General features: G+C 31.1%; 1 protein-coding gene across 9 annotated transcripts in view; it reads left to right on the top strand.

Annotated features, from left to right (window-relative positions):
* The window catches only part of LOC106882502 (bone morphogenetic protein 1), a 987,136-nt gene that overhangs the window by 226,755 nt on the left and 736,708 nt on the right, over positions 1-23,673 (top strand). The gene's annotated exons all lie outside the window — the stretch shown is intronic.

Genomic DNA, 23,673 nt, shown 5'->3' with positions numbered 1-23,673 from the left:
TATATATATATATATATTTATATTTATCTGTGTGTGTCTTTGTCCCTCCCCCCATCGCTTGACTAATGATGTTGGTGTGTTTACATCCCTGTAACTTAACAGTTCAGCAAAGAGACTCATAGAATAAGTAGTAGGCTTACAAAGAATAAGTTCTGGGATCGATTTGTTCTACTAAAATACTTCAAGGTGGTGCTCCAGCATGGCTGCAGACTAATGACTGAAACAAGTAAAAGATATGTGTGTTTATACAAGTACAAATCGATGTACATGTATGTATAAAAGAATATGATTGTGCAAACGATACGATATGCTTGCAAGACCTGTTGAGTGAAGTAAAACCAAAATCATAGCTGTGGCCAGTGCCCACTGAGTGACTCCTGTTCTGGTGGCACGTAAAATGCATCATCCGAATGTGGCAATCCCAGTGTCCTCTGACTGGCTCCCATGCTGGTGGCATATAAAATGTACCATCCGAATGTGGCTGATGCCATTACCTCCTGACTAAATCCTGTGCTGGTGGCGCATAAAAAGCACTATCCGAACGTCACCAATGCCAGTACCCCCTTACTGGCACCCATGCTGGTAACACGTAAAAGGCATTATCCAAGCATGATCGATGCCAGGCCTGCCTGACTGGCTCCTGTACTGGCAGCACATAAAATGCACCCACTGCATTCTCAGAGTGGTATTAGGAAGGGCATCCAGCTGTAGAAACATTGCCAGATCATATTGGAGCCTGGTGCAGCTGCTGGCTCTCCAGACCTCAGTCAAACCGTCCAGTCCATGCCAGCATGGAAAATGGATGTTAAACAATGATGATGAAACGAATGTTTATATGCATATATGAAACTGTGTATATCTTTGCATGTGTTCTCTAAATTTCTCTCTAAATGTCGTCGTTATTATTTTATAATAGGTTGGTTGAATCTTCATTGTTTGAATCAGTTATTATTTAGAGTTATTGTTATCATAGATAGGTTGAAGAATCCTGTTGTGCTTGTAAGTTCAATATATAGCATGACTTCTATAGTAGGATGTCTTTCTTAACACCAGCCATAATATACAACATACTGCATGCATTTCATGCTGTTATGTCCTTCAGAGTCCTCTCTACCCTATGTTGTTCTCAGTCTTTCAAGGCAAGCATGTCTGAAAGGATGAGAAAGAGGGAAAGAGATGAACAACAGAGTGATGGACAAGAAGAGAGACTATGAGTCATGAGAGGTGGTGGTAGGAGAAGAAAAAAGAGTGAGTGGAAGAAAGAGAAAGAGAGAGAGAGTAAAATAGACATTGATAACTACTTGTTGGCTGTTGTTAAGGAAACTGAATAAAAAATAAAATAGCATGAGCAGCATGATAGGATAACAACAGACATGGGTGATGGTAAGAAAGTGTGAGTGATTGATGTCAATGAAGAATCACAGAGGAGAGTGATGGTAAGGGGAAAGAATAATAATAGAAGGTAGATACTAAATAAGGACAAATCCAGTACCATCCCTCATTATGCTATTGTTTTGATGGAAGAGAAGAATGATTGACATGGTGGTGGGAAGAGAAGTAGAGTGATAAAGAGTGACAGGGCAATTGAATAGAGAAACATGATATCTTTCAACATTACATGGTACAGTGAATAGGAGAAAGGGCAAGTGATACATAAAGGGTAGTGAAGGGGGATGCTATGATGATTTAACAGGGTCATAGTGAGTTACAAACTAAGTGTGTGTGTGTGTATGCCTCTGTGTGTGTATGCGTGTTTGTGTAAAACAGTGTTGAGTTAAGAACTTTCAATAATTCTAAGTGATTTAATAGGGCCAATGGGGGATGTGTGTTTACATACATTCATACATACCTACATACATGCATGCACATATGATGTATGTGTGAGTGTATAAATATACTTGTGTGTATATATGTATGTATATGTGTGCATATCTGTGTGTGTGTGTATATATATATATATATATATATATGCGTGAGGCATTATTATATAGTATTGCCCTTATATAAATTATATATATATATAGAAAGAGAGAGAGAGAGAGAGAGAGAGAGAGAGAGAGAGAGAGAGAGAGAGAGATACATACATACATACATGCAATACAAATTAGTCCAATGCCACCCAACAAACATCATTTTACTGACTGCTCTACTTTGATTGCAGCATGTGTCATCACCATGTGGCATCACTCATTACAGATTTTGTCAAACATGTAAATAACTTTTAAGTATGTATTGTGTTATTTGATACAGATACACAGTTTTTATTAGTATAAAGAAATACATGCATACATACATACATATGTATGGGTAATACAAACAGACAAGCACACACACCTACACTCTGTTACGACCTGGTGCCCATAACCCGAGCTTACGAGGATATGGCTGTAATCAACAAGTATAAGGTGAGCAACGGAATCAATGAGGATAGGGTGAATTGAAAACAATACCACACCATGAATTTTTGTAAAATATTGTTAATAGCCTGCATACAAACAAATATAAACACAAACAAACAGCAAATGCTGCTACACCATGTGACACAGAAATTATTTAAAATTTGACAAAAGTTTTGGCGAATTCCTGGAGCATAAAATAAATCCATAAATGCCTAACACAAAGCACAAAGTGCATAAACTAAACAGGTAATCATAACTTCCAGAATCCAATTGAACAACTTTGTCTCACAGAAAAACTGTCACAAAAAACTTATGGTGGTGGGGGGTAAAATTATCTCTGTTTATAAAGTTTGCCAGGGTGTAGCCAATTTGTCATAGTTTCACAGTTTTGACTGATAATTATAGTATATACACACACATATATATATATATGCATACACACACATACATACACACACATGTGCACAAACAAATAGACAAAAAGAACACACCTCCGATAACAGACAGAGCAATGAAAGTTTTAGAAAAAATAAATAAGTAAATGAGTGGAAATTGAACTGCCAAGTGTGTTAATTAATAAAGCATAAAAACTGAATGACTCATCCCAGACACAATAAAATATGCTTCAACATACACATTTACATAAAGAATCTTGCAAGCCAAATACAAAAGCAATATATACAGATATATATATATATATATAGCTAAGCAATTATTCATAGATGTGGGGGTTTACTTGGGGTAATGTTATTTCTGTATAAATGCACAAATATTATGAAAGTCACATAACAATGTAAAATTGGAAAAATCCATTTTCCAAATTATGGTTTCAAAAAGTACTTAGTTTGAACTGGACATATTGAAATTAAAAGTAAACCGTAACTCTGTAACAATTCCAACACCATTGTCATATCTTGAGAATCCCAGTATAGCAGAACCTAATGATGCAATAAACTGAGGACAGGTGAGATGCTTATGGTAATTGATTGCAGATATCTAGCAAATTTGATATATAAGTTTGAAACATTATTATGTAAGACTTTCATAGAAACTGTATCTTCTGTATTCTTCTAGTTATTGAAATGTCTTTCAAGAGAATATGCTATATTCATGTTTTCTAGAGAATGTATGTATGTGTGTGTGAGTATTTGGACAATAGTACTAACTACATAAAACTTACTGTATTTTATGCATCTAGAAGAGTTTGTTATGTAAGCTCTGCAGCATCTGTTATCATTTCCAATCAGTTAGTTTGCCAGCATGTATTTTCTTCTGAGATCACAAGTCTGGTCATTGAACAGCTAGGTTCATGGGGAAGGGCCTGGTAAACAACTTCTGCACTTGTCACCACATAATGCATCTAAATCGCATCATTGACAGATTCATATGAGTGCAAGATCAGGATAGGGATACCAAAATGTAACAAAAATAATCATATTATAATGTTTATAATAGACTAATGGAGAATGATACATTAAAACTCATATTTTCTTTTGAAAGTGCAGATGAGAAAATCTCAGAAATAATTGCAGAATTTACAGCTGTTATAATTGGCTATAATTCTCATTAATACCCATAATTATCTCAATCATTGACTGAGAAATAAATTAGGTTTTGTATTCTATAACAAAAAATTATGTATTCTCACTCTGAATGGATGACAAAATTTCAGATATTGTTTCAACAAACATTTTAAAATTTCTACATTTAACCCCACTTATGAAGCACATACATTTTAGATGAATTCATATATATGAATGCAAGTACTTGAAGCTGCTTAGCAACAATATAATAATGCTGTTTCTAGCAAGGAGACTAGCACCTATTCTGTTTGCAAGGTAGTCTGGAATAAATATTTCACATATGAAGGCTATTACTTCACTCTATTGAAAAGATCAACATCTAACTCAAGTGCACAAGTGTAACCTCTTAGATTGATTTAAATATATTTTTGTATATGTAGCAGAATTACTAATATTAATCAGATAAAGAATTATGGGTATCTTAATGCTATATTAGATATATGTTTTAAGAAATTGGTTAAAATTGGATTTGTGAGTTTGTACTTTGTATGTGAACATCAGCATTTTGTTAGCATCTATCTTTAAATTTCTTAAAAATATTGCTAAGAATAAATACTCATAAATACATGCACAAATAACAAACACACACTTCCATATATGTATGCATGCTCTTGCACATATGCACATACACAAATGTAAAAAGGGGATTTTCCCATGCAGACACTTATAAAAAAAATTTTCTTATTTATTTAGCATCAGTAATATCTTAGTGTTTATTGAGATTAGCATTTTCGACTATGCCATTTATCTGATTACCATTCTGTTTCAAAGTAATTACTCTAAAGTAGATAGGAAAATATTCTCTCTAAATAAGGAATGACTTATTTGATGCAGATTATTTGTTTGTGTTAGGTTTTTGAAATGATGAATTCAGTTCTTCAAGTGACACATTTCAAAGTTATAAATAATGTTGGTTTTATGCATGTTTAAACATGTGTGTGTAGGTATTATTTATATGCATGTTTATGTATGTACACACAGGCGCATGCAAACACACACATACACACACACACACTCTCTCTCTCTCTTACAAATTGCTTACTGTTGTCACAATGATTAGTATACATGAATACATATACAAAAATACATGTAACACTAAAATATGTACATGTGTTCACTTTGGAAATCAGTTAACATATTTTCAACCAGTGAGAGCTGACACTCACTAAAAGCAATATGAAAAATATATTCCTTCTTCCTTTTAAATACTTTCATAAGTTGCTTCCAATTTTATATGATTTAAAAAACCTAAAATACTTGTAGAAATGCATTTAGTTTTATGGACAGAGTAAATATGTTAGAGAAATAGTAGAGTGATAAATATTTTCTAAAAGGGAGATATATGAAACTGTTAGGAGATGTGAAGTCTATCCCTCAATTTGTCTGAAATGCTATTAAAGAATAAATACTCATAAATGAATGCAGAAATAACAAACACACATGCCATTGCTGGTGTTTGTTAGTACTGGCCTAATACAGGAACATTTGAAGTGAAGTAGACCTAGTCTATAAGAAGAGTAAAAATGGGCATGTTAAATAAAAAATTGAATTGATAAATGAAGTCATTTTTATGCAATAAATTCAATACCAGAAATGAAAATGCTTTATTGGCTACATGTAAAAACATGTGTAGGGATGGAATTCCACAGGGTCAGAGTCTGGGAAAGAAGGATTCAATGAAGCAGGTAATGTAAGACCTGGAGGACGCAAAACAGGTGGTAAATCATTAGTGAAAAATAATTATCATTATTATTAAGTATTTACAGAAGGAAATTGGTTTGGTTTCTACATTTACAATCACTTGCCATTGGTGTATACCAAAACAATTTTACTAACAAGAAATATGTAGTTTTTCTGTTTATGTCTCTTTTCTACTTTAGAATGAAATAAATATTAATTCTAGAAGCAATTAAAATCTAAATCAATATTTTGTTTAGATATCATACAGCAGAAAATTTAAAAAGTTACATAAATTCTCAATATTTGTGGGACTTGTAAAAGACAGAAGAAACTAAAAATATTTCTGAAATGTATGTATATGAATTGGTGTCTGTGTGTGAAGAAAGTAAAGTAAACAAATAAGTGAGAAAGAGTGAGAAAACACACACACACACACTCACACACTGGTATTTATCACATGTCCAGACTAAATGTTTTTACTGCTACAAGTAAATACCACTGAAAATAGTACTTCATTAAATACAAGTTTCTAGATGCTGTTCTCCTCACCAGCTATATAACCGATAGCTAATTTTAAAAATCTGTAAGTTCAATAAATAATAGTTGGTTTTTGTTATTTATGCTTATATAATTCTATAAATATATCGCTATTTAATATGCATGAGTGAAAAAATATTTTCTCATTTCTGCTCCTGTAACATTATGAGAATTTCAATAATCTTATCAGGTAGAACAGAAGATTATAAAATGAAAGAGTTAATGATTTAGTAGTTGGTTATTGTAGGCTACTATTGTAATAAATATAGTCTTGGAGAGTTGTTAATATGCCTGTAGCTATTCTTCATACATTTTGCATTAAAAAGCCATCTCAGACATTATATTTTTGACCTTAAGCAAACAATGTTACTTATTTCCTACAACCTGATTAGCTGGAGAATAATTACAAGTTGTATGCTGCTAGTTCTTGAAAATACAGCCTATTGTCAAAATATCTATGCCAAGACAAATATGAATATCTAAATTCATAATCATAACCACTTCATTGAGGCAAATAACACAAGTGAAATAAAAAATGTACCTAGCCATTCATTTTTTTTTTATTATTTAATACCACAAATTTGCAAGATCAAATCTGATTAACGTAAAAATTAATAGAAAAACTGTGTATGGAAAGTGCATTTTGAAAATATCTTTAATAACTGGTGAAGTCAGCATATAAGTGATCAGTCATAAACATAAAAGGGGATATCTAAGTCTGCAATAAACACATAATCCTGTGAACACCTTACTAAATGCTACTTCAGGTTATGCCATTGTAATTCTCCCCCCCCCCCCTTTCAGTCATGAATGACTATGGGATTGCACCTAGAAAGTTTCCCTCCAAGACACAAGTGTGAGCAAGGTTGTTTTATGGAAGACCAGCAGTTACTTATGCATAACAGCCTCTCCTCTCCTTTTACAGGTGTGTGTGTGTGTGTGTGTGTGTCTATCTATCTGCAAAAGCATGCATACATATGTATGTGTATGTATAAAAATCTTTCAGCAACTCTAAATTTCAACTACCTAACTTTAAATGCTACTTCAGGTTATGCCATTGTGATTCTCCATATTAAAGAGTAAAGACCTCCTTTGGTCATGAATAACCATGGGATTGCACCTAGAAAGTTCCCCTCCAAGGCACAAGTCCAGGCAAGGTTGTTTTATAAAAGACCAGCAGTTGCCAATGAATACCAGCCTCCCTTTTCCATGCCACCGACATTATCTAAGGGAAAGACAATGGCTGATACAACTTGGTACTAGTGACATTGTAACTTATTTATTCAGCTGAGTAAACGGGAGCAACATGAAATAAAATGTCATGCTCAAAGACACAACACACAACCTGGTTTAAGAATTGAACTCACTACCTCATGATTGTGAGCCTGACGTTCTAACCATTGAGCCATTCACCTTCATATTACATTTAGTGTATAATGAACTTGTTCTCAGATGTCATTTGTTTAAAACAAAAATGGTTTCTCTGTACAATAATCTCACATTTATGTATATTACATACCTACTTTCCATGGAAATATAAATCTGTACATTTCAACATAGCAGTGTATCTACCAAGAAACCTACTAACATAGCTGATTGATATTTACATACATTAAAGTGAATGTCAATATATTCACATTATGTATTAACACAGTGACAGTATTTACTCAAATTCCTTTATAAACATTTATTCATTCCTATAGTCATATATCAAATGTCATTGTCCAAGTTTTTGTGCTAGCCTGAGATGAGTATAACTATGTACTGCCATTGCCATTCCGTAAAGATTGCTAAGGAAAGACGTTTATATATTATACACATACAGTTTATAGGATTATCTAAATACTAAATAATATATTGGTGCATTATAAAGTAACTTCATAATTTTATAGTATCATGTAAGGATAAAATTAAAATTTCTTTTTAGATAGCTGCAATGTTTTCTTCCTTTTCATCCTGCATACTTTTTTCACTTTAAAGTGTTTAAGAGATTTTCTATTTAATAATATCCTCCATATAAGGGAATAATATTTTATGCCTTTTTATGGAAATGAAATATTATTGATATATGTGTGACTCAAAAGATTTACACTGTCCCGTGGAATAAAAATTCTCATTTTGTCACAAATATAATAATGCAAAGAATATTTAAATATCCATTAAATCATCACTTTGCTTTAAAAAGAAATAAACTATATATTTTTTTAAAATATTTTATTCAGCTTGAAAGTAATTTGAATGTTAGTTAATACTATAAATCTTATATGTACAGGATTTCATAATTTCATATGACTTTGAAAAGAGGTCTGGATTTTATACTTTTTATATTGTGTTTATACTCTCAATATTTCTCTATTTCTTGATATATCTTGCACTTCTAGTGAAATATTCTCAGATTTATAACTCAAATATTGATAAAAACATTTCATTAAGTTTGAAGTTTATCGATTTTTCACATGTTTATGAGTTGGCATTTAATTTATTGAAATGAATAAGAATTCTGATACAGCGATATATAATGCTAATTTGAAAAGATAGATTCATAAAATGATAGCCTTCATGTCATATAGGAGGCATAAGTACAACTATTTTTTCAAGTGATCATTGTAACTATTTTTATGAATAGAAGCTGAAGGCTTCTTAAAGTAATTTACATACATCTTAGTGCCTGCATGTGTGTGTAAAATATAAAGCAATGTTATAAGCATTAGTTTGTTTTGTAAAATATTTGTTATAATTGCACATACAAACACATTTTGGTGCAATAAAATCCATTCAAACATTAAAAACTTGTAAAATTGGGAAATAGTAGTATTATCCAGTAACACACACATGAACATTCTTTTATACTTACATGTATAGCTAATGAGGCAGAAGAGAATCTTAGATAAATGCTTGGTTGCCCTAAACTCTTGATCTATTTCTGATTTAGAGAGAAATACAGCAATTTAGTCAACCCTATTTCACTTCATGATTCAAGAAGAATTAGATAACTAATAAGTTAACCAATTACTGACTTATTGTTAAGGTCTGAATAATGCTATTGGCCCATCACAGCCTGAAAGGCTCCTAATAACTTAAATTTTACTTAGAGTTGGAGTGATTTCTTTTGATATTCTTAATCAGTTTATGAAATTACTTTTATAAAAATTAACGTTTTCTAAATTGCATAATGCAGGATTTGTCAATACTTATTTGTTACTAAGGTAAGATTTTGAAGGCCAGTAATATAGTTAGATGGAATTTAGCTTTGTTGGCATTTATTTTGGATAACAAACAAATTTTTCTTGAGCAAGTGGTCCTTTGTAAAGTAATTCTTATGAATTAAAGTTTGGAAACAAAGAAAAGAATTTTTTTGAAGGATTTCATAAAAATCATATAGTTCTTCACAAAGTTAGTCGAATGAAGCAGCCATGTCAACAAATCTGTTTTGAATTTGATGGTTTTTGTAAACTGTTCTTTTTTTGTTTTTTAATTGATCACATTTAATCGTGCTTATTCATACTGCTAAACACAGAAGTGATTAAATTATATGGGTGTCAAACATGGGTCAAGTTTATACTTGTTCATTAATTTCTTTATGGTAACCAATGTTTGACTTGCACATTTATGTTAGTTTTCCAATCAAACCACCCATTCTTTGAATTCCATACACGTCTATCTCCTTTCCCTCCTATCTTATTTTTCCCTAAATTGAAGACAATATTTCATGGCTTAATTAATGGCACATGTTTAAACTAAGATCAGCCATTCATAGTCACTATGGATGGGTGCAAGGCAGCAATTAAGGTGAAGACAATGGCCATATAAAAAGAACTGAAAAGAAAATAGAAAATCAAAAGACAGTTATTTAAAAGTGGCATGAAATAAATAAACTTAAAATAAGATGTTATATAAACAAATTAATTGATATTGGACTATGGAGTTTTTAATTTCTATTCCATATTGAATTATTTATTTACATATTTTTGGCAAGAAATATGCATGCATGTTTTATAAAAAAATCCTTGCAATACTTGGCATCTAGTAGAAAGGCAGTATCTAATGTTCATCTAAATTTCATTTAATCATTCATATATTTAATGTGAGAATTTTGCTTTTATTACTACCAAGTTTCACATTGATAATATAATGAGTTGATGGTGAGTTTTATAATTAGCTCATTTGATAATTATATTTCCTAAGACAGATTAATGCAAATTTACTCATAATTGTGGCACATTTTGTTTGAAAGGCTATGTTAAAAGCTTGGCTTAATCAAATATTACTGCTATATATCCTCATCATAGTTACCATCAGCACACTCATAATAGCCATTAATATCCCCTTACTATCTATAATTTTTACAGTATGTGTTTTACTTTGATGCAGTGAACAGTTTATTTCTCCCTGCACCTTTATCCTTGGTCAACTTATTTGTGAAACCTAACAATTTGCCCAAATCTTCCTTTAGAAATCTATCAACTCATGGATGTTTTTCAAATATCACATCATGTCCATGTATACTTAAAAGTTCACACCAACATGCATTGATCAGTACTATTCAGGTTCAGCCACATTACCAACTGATATTCAGCTTTTGTTTGTGTATAAACATTGCACATTCAACTGGTAATACTCTGTTCATTCCTTCTCAATCACTATCACATATTTGAATCCATCAACATGTTTCAGATGATTATCAAGTATACCTCATTCAGCTGTTCTTTTGTTAAGAGAAGATAACATCTTATTATGAATCTACTATGCAATCACTAGATTGGCACTTTTGTAAATTGAGTAATATTACCTAGCATTATGTGTCACTTACAGGGAAACAATTTTAGTAGCCTACTTCTTGAAGTCTAATACCCTGGTTTATAACTGTGATATAGTACACTGTCTTCGCCAAATTATTTAAACATGCCACTAGATTGTGTCTCACTATTAAATTAGTTAGAAATGTTTCTAGCTATTTTATAACCATATTACTCAACCAATTTGAAAAACATTTTATCATTCCACACGTATACTATGAAGGCATATAAAAATACATATGGATGTGTATGAATTTTGTGTGGTACTTTGGTTGGATAATCTTGCATCAATTTTAAATTCATCCAGGGTTCTATCCAAATTTTGTTTATGAATATTAGGCACACATGATTAAAACAAAACAAAATTTAAAGTTTTTGATAATTGTTCATTCATTCACTCCCTTTATTTTCACCTAAGATCAGTTATTAACATTCGATGTTGAATGCTAAAATTTAGTGATATTACTTGATGAGATTGAACATGGTGCACAAATGATTCACATATTATACAGCAAAATTTTTCATCAATGTAGATTGATATACTAGAATATTATTTGTGAAACTTATTCTTACCTAATATCAATATTTATTGAAATAGTTATTTTTTGAGAAGCATTTCTTTTGCCAAAGAAATAGATAATATTTATTAAAAACCCTCATTAATCAGGGTTATGTTATTATCAAGTTTTCTCAGAAGTACATGGGTTTGGTCTGAACCTACTATATTTTAAAACATCTATTAAGCCTTGTTTGGGCAAAGTGTCACAAGTGAAATTTGGTGAATGGAAACTGTGTGTGTGTGTGTGTGTGTGCGATGTATATAAATGTATTAATAAGTTGGATGTATCAGATAAAAATCTCTTGGCAAAACTTTACATACATTGGCTCCATTATTCTCCTGTCTCTTGAGCCTGTTATTTCTTCTTAGATTGTATCCTTGCAGTGTTTGGCAATTGAGCTCAATTTGTTTTACACTAGCACCTCAGATGTTCCTCTGTGTCATCTCCTTTAATATCCAATACTATACAGATAATACTATGCTCCCTTCTTCCATAATTGTTTGCATTCAAGCATCATCCACATATATCCTAGATTCATTATACTAAATCTGCTCTGATCCATTGAACAGAAAGTATTTTTTTACTGAGATATCATCAATATAGTAGTGGGCATTGGAGTGGTGATGGTCACTGTACATATAAAGCAACTGTCATCACACTGCATCCTCTCTAAGTACAATCGAAATACTCCTAGAACATTCAAGTTCACTACACATACTAGACTTGGCCACCACGAAGAATTTCACCTTATGAACACACCTAACAAAATCTTCAATATATAAAAAGAAAACAAAATCACGAAGTCTGGCCTTCCTCTTCAAATTCCCAAAATAATTCCTGAACAACTTCTGATCCTCTATTATGCTCAGGTGGAACTCACTATGAAGTATTGGTCCCATATTTGGGACAGTGATACTGCTGCTACACATGTAAGTATCCTAAAAGGTTATTCAGTTAATTGGCATGAAGTCACTCACTGACATACTCCAAACTCTAATTATCTCATCTCCCTGCCTTTTCTACATTACTAGAGTGGCCTCTGCAGTTGACAGGTCCCACACTGCCACCATTATCCAGGCACTTAATTCACCAGTCTCTTTTATGTCTCTCAGGTTTACATTCAACAATATATGCAGTCCTTCCATCCAAGGCATTAACTCAGTGCAACTCCTTTCCTGCACATTCTTTGCCGCTGTCACTAAAGCAATAAAAGAGTAATACCTGTTAGATATTTTTAAACTTTCTGAATTTCTCAAGTATTTAAACAAAATTTAAAGAAATATTTTACAATAAAAAATATATTGAAATTAAAACAATTATATTTGATTTCTGGAATTATTTTGATAACTGGAAAAGTTCCAACATCAATCTCTACATATGCATTCCCTCTTCACCGAATTTCACTTAGCAAGACAGTCTATTAGAATTTTAATCTTCAATTTTGTTCTGAAATAAACACCAAAAATTGTCTTTAAAATATGGAAGCTTAGTTAATGAAATAAAGGTAAAAAATAGAATTACAAATAAAACTTAAATCTATTCTTTTTTTCTTAAAAAAATAGATATTTTTCTTTTTTTTTTTTTTTTTGTATATTTTCAACCCAAACCAGTATAATATCTTTCTAAACAAAAATCTAGATTTACTCACTGAGTGTGTGAATTTCAAAGAGAATGCTTCTCTCATGATTAATTTCGCTTAATTGCTTTCGGAATTTCAAATTCTTATTCAATTTTAGTTATTTTAATTGAAATAGAAATTCCAAAGCAGTTATTGATTTGTGAAAGAGCTCCCTCTCCACGTTTTCCTTTTAATCATTGCTTGCTTGCTCATCATTGGTTTTATTCAGTAACTTTCATTTATCACACACAATACCTTGCTTTCGAAACATGTTTCCCTTCATGCAAATTGTGCATCCAGTAACATCTTTGAGAATAACTGACACACTCTAGGGAAGCATATGGCATTAAGCCTGGTATTCTTTGATCCAAATAAAAATAAACATTTGTAATTATTCAGTTAAAATGTTTCTCTCTTCAGACAGACTTGCATGCTCTTTCTTTTTCCATAAAATGTTCTTTCTATATCAAGTTATGAAAATAAGAAGACAATGGATTAATCTTGTTTTAATAAGGATGATTAGGATTGATATTAATTCCAGTAATAATGGTTAACTTGGACACATCACCACAAATAATAGTAACAATACTCTCATAATACCACCGTTGTCTTTATTATTGCTGTCATCACTACCCTCATAATCCTCTATCATTTACTTTGTTATAACCACATCTATCTAATAAAATATTTTTATTTAGATAAAAGATTCTACCTGTATAAATCTGAATCTATTTTTCTTTCGGTTATTATTATTATTATTATTATTATTATTATTATTATTATTATTATTATTATTATTATTAATGTCCTTTATGTTCCAACAGCAATGTTTTATGGAAATGAGTGTTGAGAATATTTGACTGGGACAGATGTTATGAGAGAAAAAAAGAAAAAAAGCCTCTTCAATAGAGCTTAATGTGAAAATGAAAGGTTGATATTGAAAATACAGAAATGTTCCTTTAAACAAATGTTTCATTTGACTATCTTTAATTCAAGTAAGCAATGCCACCAAAAACACAAGTAAGAACTTGATTTGAAAGCTTCAGTGAATACTCTGTTATGCGGATTAAGTAAAATACTATAAACATTCAAGAAATAGTGTTCTCAATGTATTGGTAGCAACTTGTATGGCATTGATGTTTTTCATATTGACATCTGGTGTAATAAATTCAGCTTCTTATATCATAGTGCAGATGGCAGGATATCAAATAAGGTTAGCTTCTTTCATAACATTTTTGAATTCAACTCTTGCCAGGAGGGAATTCCATTAATCTTTCCATGATTAATATGGAATGGTTATGATTATGATTTCTCCCTCAACAAAATGGATCTTATATCTGATCAAAAGAAAACAAAATTAATTCTGGAATTCATTTTATGAGACTCTTTGAATGTGATGTATATTATGTTCTATTCCAAAGCAAGGAGTGCTGAAATCAGTAAGATTCCTATCTTAGAGGCCTTGAAATTTAATATAAGGATATGATATGCTTTTTTTTCTTTTCTTTTAAGTGGAAAAGAGGTTCCAAAGAAAAGTTCTATCTTAATTCTAAAATATAATAGATTATCTGTGCTTTAAATGTTTCTTTATTTCTATTCTTAAAATTGCCTTGTTGAAATTTGTAGTGGTTTGAAAGTATTTACTTGCCATAACTGGTAACATTAAAGCATTCTCAGAAGAGATCTTCAGTATAAAGAGTCTGAAATTAATGAGCAACAACCATTAGTGAATGTAACTGCATAGTATTACTAGTATAGTTCAATGGTGAATCTAAAGCTTTAAGAAGATATTATTGTAAAGTTCAACCTCAAAAGTGAATGAGGGGAAGCAATCAATATTTTGAATATCTTAGATAATGTTCTATACTAAAATACAATAATGCTATTGAAGGGCTGAATAAGAACTAGTGCCTTAAGAATGAAAGAAATGTTTGCTTTGATGTGTTATATATTCACTCTGATAGGATGAAAGGGAAGAATGTGCACTGTGTCTTTCCAAAATTGATCTAATAAAAACATTAGTTCTAATCAAAGGAATATAAAATAATTAATACCAACCAATAAATTTAAATTGAGATATTAATCTCATTATTGATCATAGTGCTACACATTTATTATTAACAACTACCCACAGTTAGTATTTATTAATTAGATATAGGCTGGAATATTTTAAATATAGTTCCTTGTATCATGAGATAATATTAATGAGTATGTTTTACATAAATGATGTTATATTACCTACTGAAGTATTAGGTATTGGAAATAGAGAATATTTTTAAAAACTGTCTCTAGTTTGCCATTTTTAACTCCATGAAGTCTGTGACAGAAAATGAAATTAGTAGAAATCATATGTTAGATGGCTTTGATATAGTATCATTGATAATGTTGATCGTGTGTATGAGTGGCTAATGAAATATGTTTAAATCTACTTTTCATTGCAATCAATCAGAAGATAGATATTGGGTAATGTTTATATAAACTATGGGAAATAAAAATTCATTAATTTCCAATTTGAGTAGACAACAACATAGTGAATATAAGTGTTGATTGAGTCGATTTTTAAGTTTTGTAGTGTACTTGGTGGTTTTGAATTCTCTCTTTGGCTCAGTTAATCTGTAAATACTCTAGTTCAATTGGAATGAGCAAGGAGAATTTCAAATTAGAGAATAACTAATACAACAATATTCTACCTTCAAATACTAAATAAAGGGTCCAGATTGAATGTCTAAGAAAATCACTGAACAGTTGCTTAAAAGGTCAATAGATACACTTGCCAAGTTGGTGTGTCTGTAATAACCAGAATGAGAACTCTCATGCAAATCTTTTAGAGTGTGTATATTTAAAGCATTTGAAACATTACCAGACTTATATACCAATGTGTACATAACATTTTTTCAGCTCTTGGTATAATGTTCATATTTGACTGTTGCATGAGCATGTTTCAAGTGACAAATCCTTATGGTAAAAATTATATTAAAATGTATGTGGTAAAGTAATTTGAAAGAAGTGTTTAAAGCAGTGTTAACATGCCAAAAGAAGTAGAGTGTTGTAATGTTTTGGACAGGGTCACTTGTGTGAGAAAATATTGGGAGAATGAAATAGTCTTGTAGGTACTGCTTTAGAAAGTTGGTTAATGTCTGCTCTGATAATGAAGTATGGATATTCAATATAGTTGCAATTGTAATATTTTCTCTTAAAGACCAGTACCTATTTTACTTTCAGAATGTGTTCAATGTTTAAATTCAACTTCCTGAATATAAATTTCCAGATTTTAGTGGTCATGACTTAGAAAATAACTATCTCCTTTACAGTATTATTTCTATTGTTAGTGTGGCAGTAAAAAGCTGAAAAGCTAAAAGCCTACTGAACAGACAATATTTTTATAGCTATTTCAATATAGAGCATAGTTTAAAAAAATCTTTTATAAAATAATGAGTATGTGTATTATATTAAGCAAGAATTAAATGCTTTCCCCAAAATACTTTAGGTTAAGGGAAAATATTGACTTTAGAATAGTTTCAAAACACTCTGAAGGGTGGGTCCATTAATTTAAAGATAGTTGCTGAAGTGCTTTCTTTCAAACAAATTTCAACAAGAATATTCAAAACAATTAGAAAATTAAAAGATAATACTCTGAGAATATTAATTACATTCAAATGACCTATTACACTATCAAGATATTTATCAACGAAAATGTCCCCAGCAATTTACATTAATAAAAGCCTAGTAATATTGAGCAGTTTCCTTGATAAATGTTCATTGGATTTCAAAGTACATTTATGATACAAGAGATGTAGCTTTGGAAGACTGGTTAAGATTGTTGGTGCAGAGACCACAATTTGGGATGTGTCTTGTAAAAATCACTGTGCTTAAGCAGTCTACTTAAGTGAAACCTTGTACTTACATGGCAACCAGTTTGATAGCTTACAGGACAAAGATCAAATTATATCAAAACTGATTTAGTTATATCAAGTTTCTGTTGGTTACATTTGTATAACAAATGATCTATAAAAGTCAAAGAAATCATGTCATTGGATTCAGATCTGCTTCTGTCAAGAATGGTGTGGTTTCTATCTCTTACTTTGCTATACTGGAAAGGAAACTACACACAGATATAAACATGAGCAATAATAATATTTGATTTTGAGTGACAGTTATGCATGCATAAATATTTTATCAACTCAAAAGCAATAAAAGTTTAAGCCATTCTTTTCAGGAATCAAACCAACAAATCTAAAGCATGTATTATAGTATTGATGAGGCTAATTTGAAAATAAAGTGTCACAAGTTTCTTGAGATTTCTTAAATTAATAAATAACAAAAGTTTCATTTCTCAAAATAGAACCATATTTATATTTACCCTCTTCATCTTCTCTCCGTCTGCAAATTTAATTCCCTGATGGGAGGTACTGATTGATTCTAGTTAAATGTTTACCAAAAGCTGTAACTTGATTGCTGTTAAGTTCTGCTTCAATTATGTTGATTTTAGAAATTCACCAGAGATTAGAAATTTCTGAAACAATTGTTATCACTGCAATATTTCCCAGAGACCTCTGCTATCATACATAGCTGGATTAATGAACCTTAGAATGTGAAAAATCTCTATTTAACCAATCAGGTAACTGCCTCATGGGGCAACATTTTGGACATGTGCCAGAAATGCAAACATGTTCAACACAATATCAACAAAGTAATGCTTGTACTAGAGAAAGGAAGAAGAAATTTCTACATTGGCTTTAGAGATAATCAACTTAATGAGAATAAAGCCTAGCATGATAACTTAAGTGAAAATTGCAAACATAATTTTTTGAAATATGATGTATGCATCTCTTAATATTTAGATAATTCTTACAAAAATTTTGCTAACATATCACTGTTTTTTTTCATTCAATTTTACATTATATTTGTCAGATTTTTAATTCTCGCTCAAATGCATTTTGTAAATGTACAAATATATGCATTGTTATTTCATTAATATTAGCATCACAGTATTCATTTTAATGTTTATCCATCAAATGATATCAACAATAAATTCTGTTACGAATTATAATGTGTGTTTGTGTTTGTCTTATGCCAGGAATTTATATTTTTTAGTACATTGTACAGGATCCTAACCTTGTCCAATCCTTCATATTTTGTGACTGTGTAAAAGCTAACACCACTTTTCAACACAGTTCTTGTAGTCATGATTTAATTAATCTAATGAGTCATTAATATAATTCTCACTTGTAGGACTCAATAAGAATACAAGTATTCAATTAACAGCATTTTATATTATATTGAAATGCATTGTGGAAAAATGTATGGAAAAATAGATAAGAAACAAATTAAACATGATGCATTGCTTACGTATTTTTTGAATGAGCTTATAATGCATGTGTCACTATCCATTGCATACGGTTCTTACTGAGTAAATGAGGAAATAATTAAATATTGTAATAAAAAAAATGTCATCTGAATTTGTGGTACTAACATTGTTTAGGGAATAAAAGATTTGCCGATGTTGGCATGTAATGAAATTAATGATTTTAGTTAAAGTTGTATAACTGAAGTAATTTATAGGGATTTGGCAGTGATGACCGTGAAGCAGAAAAGAAAATGTATTCAGGTTTACATGATGGTTACTGCTGCGACCTAAAGAAGCATTATATTGCTAACACATCATTCATGAAACCTGTTGGTTCACTGTCATTGAAACACCTGTATATTAGAAATTAATTGATATTAGTAAGAGATGAGAAAACAGCTTGGTTGTGCAGGTGTGATCACTTGGAAATGCCACATACCAGTTGTCGAGGTTTCAGGGATCATTGGGAGAGACCGTGCTCTGTTTTAGAGCCTTTGGTGCACATTCTCTATGTTTAGTCATAAAAACATACTTTATGGATCAAATCTAATCTAGTGGTAGTAAAATATGATAATATGATAATGTTTTACCAATTTTTACATGCATTTCAAGGTATAAACCATGCCAGTGATGCTAAAATGTAATCTCAATTCTTTTCATCTTTGATTCGTTTTCAGTATAGTTCTTAACACAAAAGAACAACTAAAAGTATTATTATAACATGTATTTTTATATTATATAGGTTTGGTTAGTTTAGTCACTATAGTATAGAATCAATTGAGATTTTCATTTTCTATAGAAAGCATTACATTTTAAGGACCCATTTTATTGGCAGTGTCCATCACAACTTTGTTTTCTTTCTCTCATTCCTGAATTAGTCGACACGATGCCTTTGCAAATGAGTGTAGTAATGTCCTTTCTAACATGACTTGGCAATTCATCAGTATCTTGCTAGTGTTTACTGTTAATAAAGCAACTACAGTCTTCTAGATTTGATTGGGATTTAATGGCAGTCAGCCAATATACTCTAACAAGCTCTCTGAAATTAATTTAGGCAATGATCTGGAATCTTTTCGTACTTCTAAATGAATTACTTTGATTAAAATGGAGTAAACCCCTACCTTGATACTTTCAGGAAATTTATCTTCATAAAAGTTCTTTATTATCCTTTAAAGTTCGAGGCAGAAGGAGTAATGTTGGTATTGGTGTTTTTTGACTTTGTGTGTGTGTGTGTGTGTGTGTGTGTGTGTGTGTGTAAGATATATCCTTGTATGCATCTGTATATATGTACATATATGCATATGTATGCAGATATGTACACGAGGGGATGCTGAAAAGTTCCTGGCTTTAAGGGTACTGCAAATGGCCCAACCACCTAAATTCTTTTGTAGGACTTTAGACAAACTGAAGGACGACTGCAATAAGCATGTGAATCTGAGAGGAGAATGTGTTGAATAAAATCATAATTAACTGATCCTCCTGTATTTTCTTTTACTAAAAGCCAGGAACTTTTCAGCATCCTCTCGTAATATATATATATATGTATATATATATGAGAGAGAGAGATTCATATATATGTGTATGTATATATTTATACACACACATATATCTATATCGATGTATTTATATATCATCATCATCATCATTTAACATGACTTTCATACTAGCATGAGTTGGAGGACTTAGTAGGGTCTGCGTTGGCATGGTTTGTACTGCCAGCTGTCCTTCCCAGAGCCAACTACTTTACAAAGTGTAACTGTTTTGGATTTTTTTGTTTTTCTCTTTTGAGACCAGAACTAATGAATGTTATAATATGCAAAGATAAGCGCTCAAAATAGTCCCTGTAAATTGAGTGGGAAGTGAAAAGAGAATGGATTTTAGGTGATGCAATGATCAGGGTGGAGGCGAAACCAGCAGAATGGATATTGGCAATGCAAGCTTCACATTTCCATTGTTTGGTAGAATGAGCCTAAGCCGTTGGTCATCTATTGAAAAGTAGCATGTTGCCAAATTGAAATTTCACATTCAACTGGAGCTCACTTGCATATTTTTTGTTTTGGTGAAAGTAAATTATTTTTCTTCAGTCTTGAAGCAAGAAGTGTGCGTGTGTGTGTGTGTGTGTGTGTGTGTGTGTGTGTTCAGGACCAGTTGAAAGTTCAGTAGCATTGTCATCCCTGTCCACTTTATTGTCTTAGGAACTTAGACCATCAGTTTGAAAAAATGAGTGGATATTGATTGATTCATCATATTAAAATGGTCAGCATACTGAATAAAGATTTGGAAAGACAGTTTTGTGTTTGTTCTTTGTAGAAAACCCAGTTGTATTGTTACTTCAAAATGTAGTTATATGATGATCGCTCCGCTCTTTTCACATTATGGTTAAGGCAAAAATATCGATCATCTCTTTTAATTTAAGCATCTCTTTTAATTTATATAGTCTATGTGAATGAACACTTAGATTGAATGTATTGTTATTTGCTTATCTTTGTGACCTATATGACTAATAAAACATATCTGCTATACTTCCATAAGTTCCAATGAAATGGTTTGTCACTGTTTATTATAAAAATACATAGGACATAGCAAGAAAGATCTGTTTGATTTTTCTCATTCATAATGATTTGAGAAAATATTCTGAATATACAATATTATATAAAATTAAATGGTCTTATCTCAAAACTATATAAACACACACACACGCACATGTGTGCATGCACACACACACACGTGCAGACATAAAACTATATACACTGATGACACTTTGGAATCAGCATTGAAAAGGCGTTCTGGTCCATATCAAATCATCACTGATGGAAATTGATTGTTGACAAGTGTTAGCAACTGACTCTGTATTTTCAACAATAGTATTAACAATGTGTTAAATAAAAGCATAATATTTGGCACCTTATTATAAGAAAACAATACTATTTAATAACAGTAAAAAATGATGATGTTGATGAAATAGATATGATTAATTATATAAAATATTAACATTTCATCATTAAGCAATCATGTACAGAAAATAAGTAATTTAATATAACCTATAATTCACCACTAATTTAGCCAGATTAAAACATAGCGTTTGTTGTGCAGTGTTCTTACTCTGCCTGTTGTCATATTTTCTTTCTTCAAACCTGCTCATTTAGCAATGGTACTTTTCCATTTGTGTACAACTTGTCATGTATACCATTTCATCATTTCAGTACTCCTCTGCATTTTTACACTTTTTGACCTTTCATTTTTTTTGTTTTCTGTGTGTGTGATACTCTCACCTAGAGTTACATAAAATTGTTTATTCAAAGAAATATCTTGCTGTAGAATTCTTCTACTCCAAAAAGTGTACCATTTAAAGTTGTCCCTTCCATTCTTCTGATCAAGTGCATCTTAGCTCGATTGATTTTTGTTAGCTCTACCAGTGTTATCAGATGTGTAATTTGGTCCAAAGCATTTTAAATTTTGCATCATTTTCTTGTGGTTATACAATATAAGTATCTGGGTGTGTATATGCATTAAATCTCCATCTCCTTCTATGAGTCTCTCTCTCTTTCTCGTTGTCTCTTTCTCTCTCACACACACATTCTCTAACTATCTCTTTCTTTAAGTATATAATCATATAAGTGAAAGTATGACCGTGTGGTTATGAAGTTCACTTGCCAATTGTGTGGTTACATGTTCAATCCCAAGACACTGCACTTTGGGAAAATGTGTTCTTATATTGCCTCAGGCTGATCCTGTAAATAAGATTTGGTTGATGGAATAACTGTGAAAATGCTTATTGTCTGTGTGTGTGTGCGTGCCTCTGTGTGTGTGTGTGTGTGTGTGTGTGTGTGTGTGTGTGTGTGTGTGTGTGTGTGTGTGTGTGTGCATATTCATTTGATCAATGCTTAAAAGTGGTGCTGTTGTTTATGTTGTGTTAGTTTATGTCCTAGTTTAGTGGTTCAACAAAGAGATTAATAAAATATATACTAAACTAAAATAAATTCTTAGTTTGAAATGTGTTTGACTAAACTCTTGAAGACAGTTCCCCAAGATGGCTGCAGTACAAGGATTAGCCAATAGAAAAATGAAAGAATAACATTTTCTCTCTTTAACAATCTCTGCTTCTTGAAAGTTTTTCCAAATTACTTAGACTCCCACACATTAATCCCTTTGCATATAGGGCTCTAAGTGACTATAATTTTGGTTCAGTTTTAGAAATCATCTTATTCTAAATGTTGGATTTAGCAAAAGATATAATCAGAAAATCAGTTTTAGGTTTTAAAGAAGCTACATCACACAAATTTCCATTCATTTTTATTTCCTTTCACCTTCAATGTTAAAACTGGTCTTTTATGGTAAAATATAGGACTTTTCCCCCCAAGTAAATAAAATTTAATAGTTTTATGTTATTGAGTTAATATTCAGTAATATATAATGTGACTATTTATGCTAAGCAGTTCAAACCAATTGTTTCAATGGGAAGCTGATCATATATTTGGGAGATTTATAATTGTGATGATTGAAAGAAAATTTATGCAAATTCTCCTAAATATAGTTCTAGTATGGCTGCTTTAAACTATTGCAATACTAATGACAGGAGAAGAATGAATTGGAATAATTAAATCATGATTTGATTTTAAATAAGTATATTTCAATAATTTAGCGAAATATTTACTCATACCACTTGAGTTTAGGTTATTGGTTATTCAATAATTTTACAGAAAACAAAGCATATGAAATGGAATAAATGCACGTGTCTGTGCACTCACTCATGCAAGTATATTTTGCATATGTGTTAATATACAGGCAGATATAGTCATGCAAGTACATACACAGAAAAATTCCTAAGTGAAGCACTTTCAAATGTGCAGGCAAAAATACACAACATGCAATTTCTATAATATATACAAGGAATCACATTAACAGAACAAAAATAATAGCTAGTGTGAAATGGTCGCTGAAGCTCAACATATATAAGCTTCCCAGTTGCTTTCCAGAATATAAAAGTAGCCAATAAATTATATTTACAATTCTCTTCTGAGTTACTAACCAGCAAACTTTTACAGTTTATACATAACAATACATTTAGTAGAACAATTTATAAAATTATTAACCATTATAAATGGTGTTCTAATTCAAAAGTATTCCATAGAGATTTGTCGTTGTAAAACTTC

Source organism: Octopus bimaculoides, chromosome 4 (genome assembly GCF_001194135.2).
Source record: "Octopus bimaculoides isolate UCB-OBI-ISO-001 chromosome 4, ASM119413v2, whole genome shotgun sequence".
Classification (NCBI taxonomy): Eukaryota; Metazoa; Mollusca; class Cephalopoda; order Octopoda; family Octopodidae; genus Octopus; species Octopus bimaculoides.
Note: the sequence above shows the minus strand (reverse complement) of the source record. Positions and strands in the feature narration are given on the sequence as shown.